This window comes from Astatotilapia calliptera, chromosome 7 (genome assembly GCF_900246225.1).
Source record: "Astatotilapia calliptera chromosome 7, fAstCal1.2, whole genome shotgun sequence".
Taxonomy (NCBI): domain Eukaryota; kingdom Metazoa; phylum Chordata; class Actinopteri; order Cichliformes; family Cichlidae; genus Astatotilapia; species Astatotilapia calliptera.
Window position 1 is genome coordinate 33,512,005 of NC_039308.1, and position 9,555 is coordinate 33,521,559.

Genomic DNA, 9,555 nt, shown 5'->3' on the forward strand with positions numbered 1-9,555 from the left:
AATTCAGTGTTTTCACAGAGATTAAACTCCCACTGGCTCAGAGGTGAAGTTCTCTTAGCAGGACGTGTGTTTAAAGGAAATGTAAGACACACAGTGTTCCTCATTTAGTTTATTATCTGAACAACTGAATATTGATTATGCAAAAAAATATATATACGTATGTAAGTTATGGATATTATATATATTAAAGACCAACTACTGTCTGACAGCTGCTGGACAGTGGTGACTATGGCGGTAGTACTTTTGATTCAGCGCATTTAGTAAAGTTAAATGTGAAGGAATTCATTCATATGCTCAAAAAAGTGTTTTAGTTCAAACACGCCCAGCTAACTATCCAATAGTTACTAGAGATGGACCGATCCGATATTACGTATCGGTATCGGTCCGATACTGACCTAAATTACTGGATCGGATATCGGAGAAAAATAAAAAATGTAATCCGATCCATTAAATATCACGAAAGCACCTCACAAAACTTGCAACGCGTCGTAACTCGCCTCAGAACGTTAACACGTCGGAGCAGTAGGCATCACGTGATAGAGCGGCTGTGGCATGCGGGACCTGTCGGTGGTCTGGGTAGCATGTGGAGCTTCGCTAGCAACCCGGCATTTCATCTCCGACAAAGTTATCCCGAGAGAAGTAAAGCAAGTGTGTAAGTCCATCTCTGAATGTTTGTAAAGCATTCCTGCGTTAAGCTTAACAAGCGATATATGGAGCGACTGCCTCTTCTTGCTGCTACTTCAATCATGAAACTGCTTAACGATCAGCTGATCGGCTTTTCTGTCGCGAGTCCCTTCTTTGTTTTTGGCCCACTTTGCACCAGAAAGAGGAAACCAGCGGCTGAACAGCAGCAGCACGTTTAAGCTTGATAAGCTGTTGTTAGAATTTATTTAATATTACTTTCTACACCAGGATCTTTTTCTACGCAGCTGACGGCTGTAACTGTGCAGGGGCGGATCTAGCAAAGTTTAGCCAGGGGGGCCGATAGGGCATTAACAGGGAAAAGGGGCACAAAGACACACTTTTCTTTATTCTCATTTAAAATGTCTAGCTTTTAATAAATAATTATCCGAATCTTACACCCAAAGTTTTAATTTGATGTAAAAGGAATAGAAGTCCATTACTGTATATAGTAACTATTAAGTCTACGGTAATATATATACCCTAGTAAGCTATAGTACTTTTTCCTTTGGGAAGGTACCATCTGTGCAGTCTGCAATTTTGTTGAAGAAAGATCAGAATCAGAATCAGAATCAGAATACTTTATTGATCCCTGGGGGAAATTATTTTTTGTTACAGTGCTCCATTTTAAACCAACATTAAGACAAGACAGACAATACGCTAACTAAGAATAGTACAATATATACATATATATACATACATACATACATAAGTCACTTATAAATAAATATTTGGAAAAGAAACATGTGTAGTTGTAGCAGCAAACAGTGTGTTAAGTGGATGCGTTGTACAGGGAGATGGCCACAGGCAGGAATGATTTCCTGTGTCGTTCAGTGGTGCTTTTCGGTAATCTCAGTCTCTCACTGAACGTGCTCCTGTGACTGACCAACATGTCATGGAGTGGGTGGGAGGTGTTATCCAACATTGTCTTTATCTTGGACAGCATCCGCCTCTCCGACACCACCTTGAGGGAGTCCAGCTCCATCCCCACAACATTGCTGGCCTTACGGATCAGTTTATTAAGTCTGTTGGCATCTGCGACCCTCAGCCTGCTCCCCCAGCATGCAACAGCATAGAGGATCGCACTGGCCACCACAGACTCATAGAAAATCCTCAGCATTTTCTGGCAGATGTTGAATCTATTTAATATTTCTTGAAAAATAATTGATTTCTGTGCATTTTTTTTTCACACTGCATCAAATTAAGGTTGATTACGTCGATTAAGCATCATGAGGTGGAGCGTGAGGGGTGGTTTTGTTGTCAACAGTTTTGTTGATTAAAAAACACTATATCAGATTCATATCGGTATCGGCAGATATCCAAATTTATGATATCGGTATCGGTATCGGACATAAAAAAGTGGTATCGTGCCATCTCTAATAGTTACTAATTTTAAAGTATTACTTTGCTGTTTGTGCCGCACATTTTAATCTTTTAGGATAAATTTCATGTGGTGGATTTAGTGTTAAACAGTGGCTGTAATCAGTGTTTTTATGCTGACAACAAAATGTATGAACACATTTGTTTTTGGGTTAGTGGCATTGCTTCAAATAAATGTGTCAAATTCTTTGACTACCAAAAATATATCACTTATACTACTGAAAGGTTCTGTTTTTTCACTATAACTATATAAATTTCGTTTTTTGTGGGGGTTTTTTCCACATTATAGACCCACAGTTTAAAAAAAAAAGTTAAAAAAGGAAAAAACAAACAAACCCCAATGTGAATAACAAGAACTTTGTGCTTTATAATATACGACAGTTTGGTAAAAAAGCTTACAGAACTTTTTTCGTACTTTTATACATTTATTTCTCCTTTTATTTACTACAGCTGTCACGGTTCTGGGTCATTTTGACCCAGTATTTTGAGTTCTCGTGTTTTGGTTTAATTTTGTATTTTGTGTATATTCTGACTGTTGTGCCTTGTTGATTATTATTAGAATTCTATGTTTCAGTTTATTCTGTTTTAGGGTTTAGTTCTTAGGTGTTGTTCTTATGCCCTCATGTTTAGTTTAGGTTTAGTTCTGTGCTTAGTCTTCTCTGCCTGTGTGTTCCCTCTGTGTAAAGTCTGTGTTTCTTATTCTGCGTCCTTGTGAATTGTTTCCTGTTTTATCTTGAAGGGTTATGTCAGTGTTTCTAGCTTCGCTCCCCCTGTCTCGTTAGGTCTTATTTCTCCCAGCTGTGTTCCCCTTCTGTGTCTCGTTCCCTCGTCCCTTGTGTATTTAAGCCTTGCGTTTCCCTCTGTTGGTGGCTGGTTCATCTGCGTCTCTACCCCTGTATTTCTGTTGTGTCTTTCTCCATGTTCCACGTCTCAGGTTTTCATATTTCAGGTTTCTCGTTGCAGGTTTTTGATCCTTTATTTGATCCTATTATTTTGTAGCTGTTCCCTGTTTAGGTTTTTGTTAGCGTAGTTCCCTGCAGTGCTCTGCTTTGGTTTATATTTTGCCTTTCATTGTTAATAAACTTTCTCACAGCTACGCTGTTGTCCATGCTTGTGTTTGGGTCCAAATCCTCCTTCTTTACACTCGATGTAAAATGAGTTAGAAATCCCTGGATTAAACGATTAAGCCATTATTCTTATTGTATTAATGTAAAACTGTAACTGTGTCTAAGACATTTCAAATCATACTGCAAAAACAGCGTCACCTACAGTGACAAGTGGCAAGATTGGATTTATTCCCCATTAAACACAATTTAGATGAGATGGTTGACCTGGTCAGTTATTAGTCAAGACTAGCACTGGCTAGCTAGTTTGGTTACCAAGTTACTAGGGAAAAATCTGTATTGTGTGGCCAGTTGTTGAGTTGTTTCTGGCTGTTAGTGGGTGAAACAAAAGTGACATTACAAATGTGTGATTGCTTTAGTCACTAGCAGATTGTCTGGTCACCTGTAGTTTGCATGGAGATGCCAACTCCTCCCTGAACGCTCGCCAACTAACCACCTAGCTACTACCAAAACCAAAACCTTTTGAAAACCCAAAGCTTTTACCTTGAAGGAAAATATGCTGCATTTCCAGTTTGCATCAGACTGCTTCAGATTTCACTGGAACTCAGAAAGTAAATGGCAAATGTTTGGAGAGAAGTCAGCATCTTCCATGCCGACTACTCAGTCAGTAACCAGGTTCTGGGCCTTTTTGGTCATGAACAGTCATACAAGTTATAGTAATATACTCAGTTGTCATGAATAGAAAATTAATTGTTTATTTATACTGTAAAGTTGTGCATTTTAACATGGGAGTCAGTGGAAATTCACTCTGTTTTGTAGTCGGCCTCAAGTGGCCATTTGGGGAACTGCAGTTTTCTTAAGCGGTTTCATTAATTAAAGTAATTTAAAATGTTTACTTACATGCCTAGCTGTGTATTTGATTTGGTAAGACTTGTAAATACCACTGTAAATAACCTTATCTTTTAGCCTTGAAAAAGAAGTACAAAGTCACTGTGATTTCACACACTGATTTGTGGAATACTGTTTTGAAGATTGAGGTTTGTCAGTAGCAATGTGCAAGTGATTTAAAACTAGTGACAGAGACCATAAAATTACTAGCACAATTTTTACTGAAGAGATAAATCAAACAATAAGTAGGCTAACTTTCTATAACCATTATCTTTTGTTTTGGTTTCTTTCTGCTCCAGCTGGTCAGGAGAAATAATGCAGGTTTCAGGCACTTCTAGACTGTCATCTTGGTTTAGACTCAGGGTCTATGTTCATCTTTTATATACAGTCCAATATACAGCAATAACCGATAATTTGAAATGATGCTGTCTGCCAGATTGACCTCCAGCAACCTTCATTTCTTGCCCACTGTGGCTCCCTATGTGCTGTCTAACTGTGATTAATGGTAGGCGGTTTCAGGGGTCACTACCCTGACAGTTAGCTGAAGCCATGTGGTTGTGCCACTGACTTCAGAGTGATGAACTGTTGGGACAGAACAGGCCATCAGCATGCAGGGAGAGGTGCTTTCCTCCCGATCATTTGATCCAAGTTCCAGATTTAGTAGCAGGTTATCATACCTTCACTATCAGAGCAGCATTTTGGAGGGACCCATCTACAGATAAGAAGAGAGAAAAGGTGGTTTCTTCGTTTGAGCTTAATTTAAAAACTCAGTCATGGATGAAGGGTTGAGTAAGTGATTGACTGGATACATAAACAAATGACTGGGTAAATAAAAAGTCTGTGTGTGTGGATGGATGTAAGGGTGTGTGACAGATGGACAGTTGGATGGAAAATTAATTTAAGATGGGGAAAAACTGAACTGGTAATTGAGAGACTTAGTAGTGTAGACAAAAGAATAATAGATGGTTGGAAGAATTCATTTGAGTTTAACAGATGGATGGATTTACACATTTAGAAATGCACTGCATGATGGGTAAAAGGATGGATGGATGACTTTAGGATAAAAGATAGAAAAGATAGATAAAGGTAGGATAATGTAGGATGTATCAAAAGGATGGTTGGATCTCTGAGAGATAAATTGTAGGCTCTGTTATAGAATTATTGAGGGTTGAATAAATTTATAAAGGACTGATGAAAGGTTTTAAGTAAATGGTAGGATGGCTAATAAGGGTGGATAGATAATAGTAGGATGAGCATGAATTTAGGATAAGATAGTTTAAGGGACTGATGGGTCATTGAGAGATAAGTCTTAGGATCTGCACAGAATAGAAGCTGATAAATTTTGGATGGTTTAAAAAAAGATGACGATTCACAGATATAAATATGGTAGAATGGGTAAAAGTTTGGCTGAGTCACTGAGAGATAAATGGTAGGCTGGATAAAACAATTAAAATTTAGAAGGATTTAAAGGAGGAATGGAAGGTTCATAGATTTTAAAATTGTGCTAAGGGCAAATGGGTAAATGGAGGATGGCGGTTAAAAGAAACAATGGGGTAATGCAATGGATGGTTGGACACATTTTGAATAGTTTAATGCAGCGGTCCTCAACCTTTTTTGCACCACGGATAGGTTTATGCCTGACAATATTTTCACAGACTGGCCTTTAAGGTGTCGCAGATAAATACAACAAAATAAAACCAGTAGTGGTACCAAAAAAAAGAAGATTTATTCATAACACACGGAAAAAGGCCCAGGGAAACAGAGTTGACTATAAAAATGATAAAAAAAAAAAAAAGATTAAAAACCCTGAAAACCATAAATTTCACACCTGAGCCTCAACTCTCACAACCCGGTACCAAACGACTCATGGCCCGGTACCGGTCCATGGCCCACGGGTTGGGGACCGCTGGTTTAATGGATCCATAGAAGGATGGAAGGGTGGATGTACAGTTAGATGGAAAAAGGAATGTAGGATGGTTTGAAGTATGCACAGATCATTGAGACCTACAGTGGGGCAAAAAAGTATTTAGTCAGCCACCGATTGTGCAAGTTCCCCCACTTAAAATGATGACAGAGGTCAGTAATTTGCACCAGAGGTACACTTCAACTGTGAGAGACAGAATGTGAAAAAAAAATCCATGAATTCACATGGTAGGATTTGTAAAGAATTTATTCGTAAATTAGGGTGGAAAATAAGTATTTGGTCACCTCAAACAAGGAAAATCTCTGGCTCTCACAGACCTGTAACGTCTTCTGGAAGAAGCTTTTCTGTCCCCCACTCGTTACCTGTATGAATGGCACCTGTTTGAACTCATCATCTGTATAAAAGACACCTGTCCACAGCCTCAAACAGTCAGACTCCAAACTCCACCATGGCCAAGACCAAAGAGCTTTCGAAGGACACCAGGAAAAGTATTGTAGACCTGCACCAGACTGGGAAGAGTGAATCTACAATAGGCAAGCAGCTTGGTGTGAAAAAATCAACTGTGGGAGCAATCATCAGAAAATGGAAGACATACAAGACCACTGATAATCTCCCTCGATCAGGAGCTCCACGCAAGATCTCATCCCGTGGGGTCAAAATGATCATGAGAACGGTGAGCAAAGATCCCAGAACCACACGGGGGGACCTGGTGAATGACCTGCAGAGAGCTGGGACCAAAGTAACAAAGGTCACCATCAGTAACACACTACAACGGCAGGGAATCAAATCCCGCAGTGCCAGACGTGTTCCGCTGCTGAAGCCAGTGCATGTCCAGGCCCGTCTGAAGTTTGCCAGAGAGCACATGGATGATACAGCAGAGGATTGGGAGAATGTCATGTGGTCAGATGAAACCAAAGTAGAACTTTTTGGTATAAACTCAACTTGTCGTGTTTGGAGGAAGAAGAATACTGAGTTGCATCCCAAGAACACCATACCTACTGTGAAGCATGGGGGTGGAAACATCATGCTATGGGGCTGTTTTTCTGCCAAGGGGACAGGACGACTGATCCGTGTTAAGGACAGAATGAATGGGGCCATGTATCATGAGATTTTGAGCCAAAACCTCCTTCCATCAGTGAGAACTTTGAAGATGAAACGAGGCTGGGTCTTCCAACATGACAATGATCCAAAACACACCGCCCGGGCAACAAAGGAGTGGCTTCGTAAGAAGCATTTGAAAGTCCTGGAGTGGCCTAGCCAGTCTCCAGACCTCAACCCCATAGAAAATCTGTGGCGGGAGTTGAAAGTCCGTGTTGCTCGGCGACAGCCCCAAAACATCACTGCTCTCGAGAAGATCTGCATGTAGGAATGGGCCAAAATACCAGCTACTGTGTGTGCAAACCTGGTAAAGACCTATAGTAAACGTTTGACCTCTGTTATTGCCAACAAAGGTTATGTTACAAAGTATTGAGTTGTATTTTTGTTATTGACCAAATACTTATTTTCCACCCTGATTTACGAATAAATTCTTTACAAATCCTAGCATGTGGATTCATGGATTTTTTTTTTCACATTCTGTCTCTCACAGTTGAAGTGTACCTCTGGTGCAAATTACTGACCTCTGTCATCATTTTAGGTGGGGGAACTTGCACAATCGGTGGCTGACTAAATACTTTTTTGCCCCACTTTAAATGGTAGGATGAGTAAAGCAATAAAGAATGGATGAAATGTGGATAGTTCAATGAATGAAAGGTTTGTAGATTTATAAATGGTTGGACGGTAAAGTGGTAGGTGGTTGATGAATGATTCCAGATAGATAGATAGATAGATAGATAGATAGATAGATATAGTTCGTGGATGAGTATATGGTCAGATGGGTAAAGGGTGTATGGTTCAACGTTTGTCTATAGATGCATGTAAGATTGGGCTGGTTGATGGTTTGTAGCTGGATAAATGCTAGGATAGGTAAAAAGATCAGAGGAAGCATTGGTTGGATGAATAAAGGATATGTAAAAGGATGAATTTATGGGTAGATGTTGTATTTGGAGTACTGGAACAGACCACAGAGCCAGATCAATGTTTGTCACCTGACTGCTTTAGAGCAGAATGTGATCAATCAAATCTGGGGCCACAGCTCACTGACGTGATGACTCTGACCTTGGCTAGACACCATTAATTAAAACTCTGTTGAGCTCTTTATCACTCACCGCTCCCCCTCACGTGGATGGCCCATCAGTCAGAAGCAGCCGGCGGTTGTCAGTAGTGAGTAGGATAATGTGAGCATTCAGCATGCTTACACCACTGAGTAATGCTGCATTAGCAAACATATGTGGCTTAAATTGTAAACATCAGAGTGAGGTCGGGGCTGTCAATGATGATGTGGACTCCCTGCTCCCACACTTTAAATCAATGCTGAGCCTTCAGGAAGTGAGACAATCAATCAAATGGGAGGTTGGACCTATAAAGCATGTAGTCTAAAAAAAGGTATGCACATAGTACTTCTCTTTAGGCACTATTATATGGGAAAACACAGCTCTACTGGACTAGCAGTCTTCCAGAGAGTAGACATATTCTAATTCTAGTAATAAACAAATCAGAGATCAAAATAGAAGGAAATAAGGCTGAATAAAGGAAAGACCTCTTCTAGCTGCAACAAAGGGTTTTCCTGCAATGTTTCTCACCGGCTTCAAATACTGTAATCATCACTGAATGGATGTTATCAGTTGTAATCACTGCCATAAGGCCAGCAGGTGCTCTCCTATTCCTAAATCCATTCTAATCAGTGACAAACCAAAACAAATTATATTTTGTAGGATACCTTAAAATTCTCAGGGGTCTTCACCCTGGTAACCTAGAAACCTGAGCTTTTATAATTTGTACATGTTGTAAAAATATGTTTTTTCCTACTGTCGTTCAAGTAATTTTAGTGTCTAAAGTTACCCAAACAACATGTGAAAAGGGAAGAAAAAGCACAAATTTATAAAACAGTAAAAACAAGTTTCAAGTCTTATATGTGAAAGCTGTATAACGTGAACTTCGAAGTGGTTTGTGGTGGGCAAATCTTCCCTACCCCTAGGAAGTAGTGGAACCTTTTGTCCTATCATAAACATCAAATGGATGATCCATTCGGGGGGACTCTCCACTCCAGTAACTTAGAGCTTTCTAACTTTTTCTGTTTGTTCTGTTTGTTTTTTTGGGGGGGCTTTCAAAATTAAAATGTGTACATTTCATTTCAGGAATACTTACGTGGATTGTTTAGGACAGCTGGAACAAATGAGCAGTGAGATTCTTTTAGAGGATTTCTTGACCATTACATGATGCAATAACTGTGTATTGACCTACCCTAGTTGCTGTAGTAGGTCACGTAGTGCCAGTAATGTTGGTGGTGACACCAACTTTTCAAGTGGCTGACAACATTTTGAATGGGTGCCTTTGTTCACATTTTCAAAATTAGCATTCCACATTAAACGTGTAAACTGTGAACATGTTCACCTGGTGGTGCTGATGTGGGTGGAGCAAATACTCAAACATCAACAACTGAAAAAGGCCAAAATGGAGAGCAGTTTAGTTGAGAGTGTAAAATCTGTAAATCCAGAGCAGAGCTAACATTGGAGACAT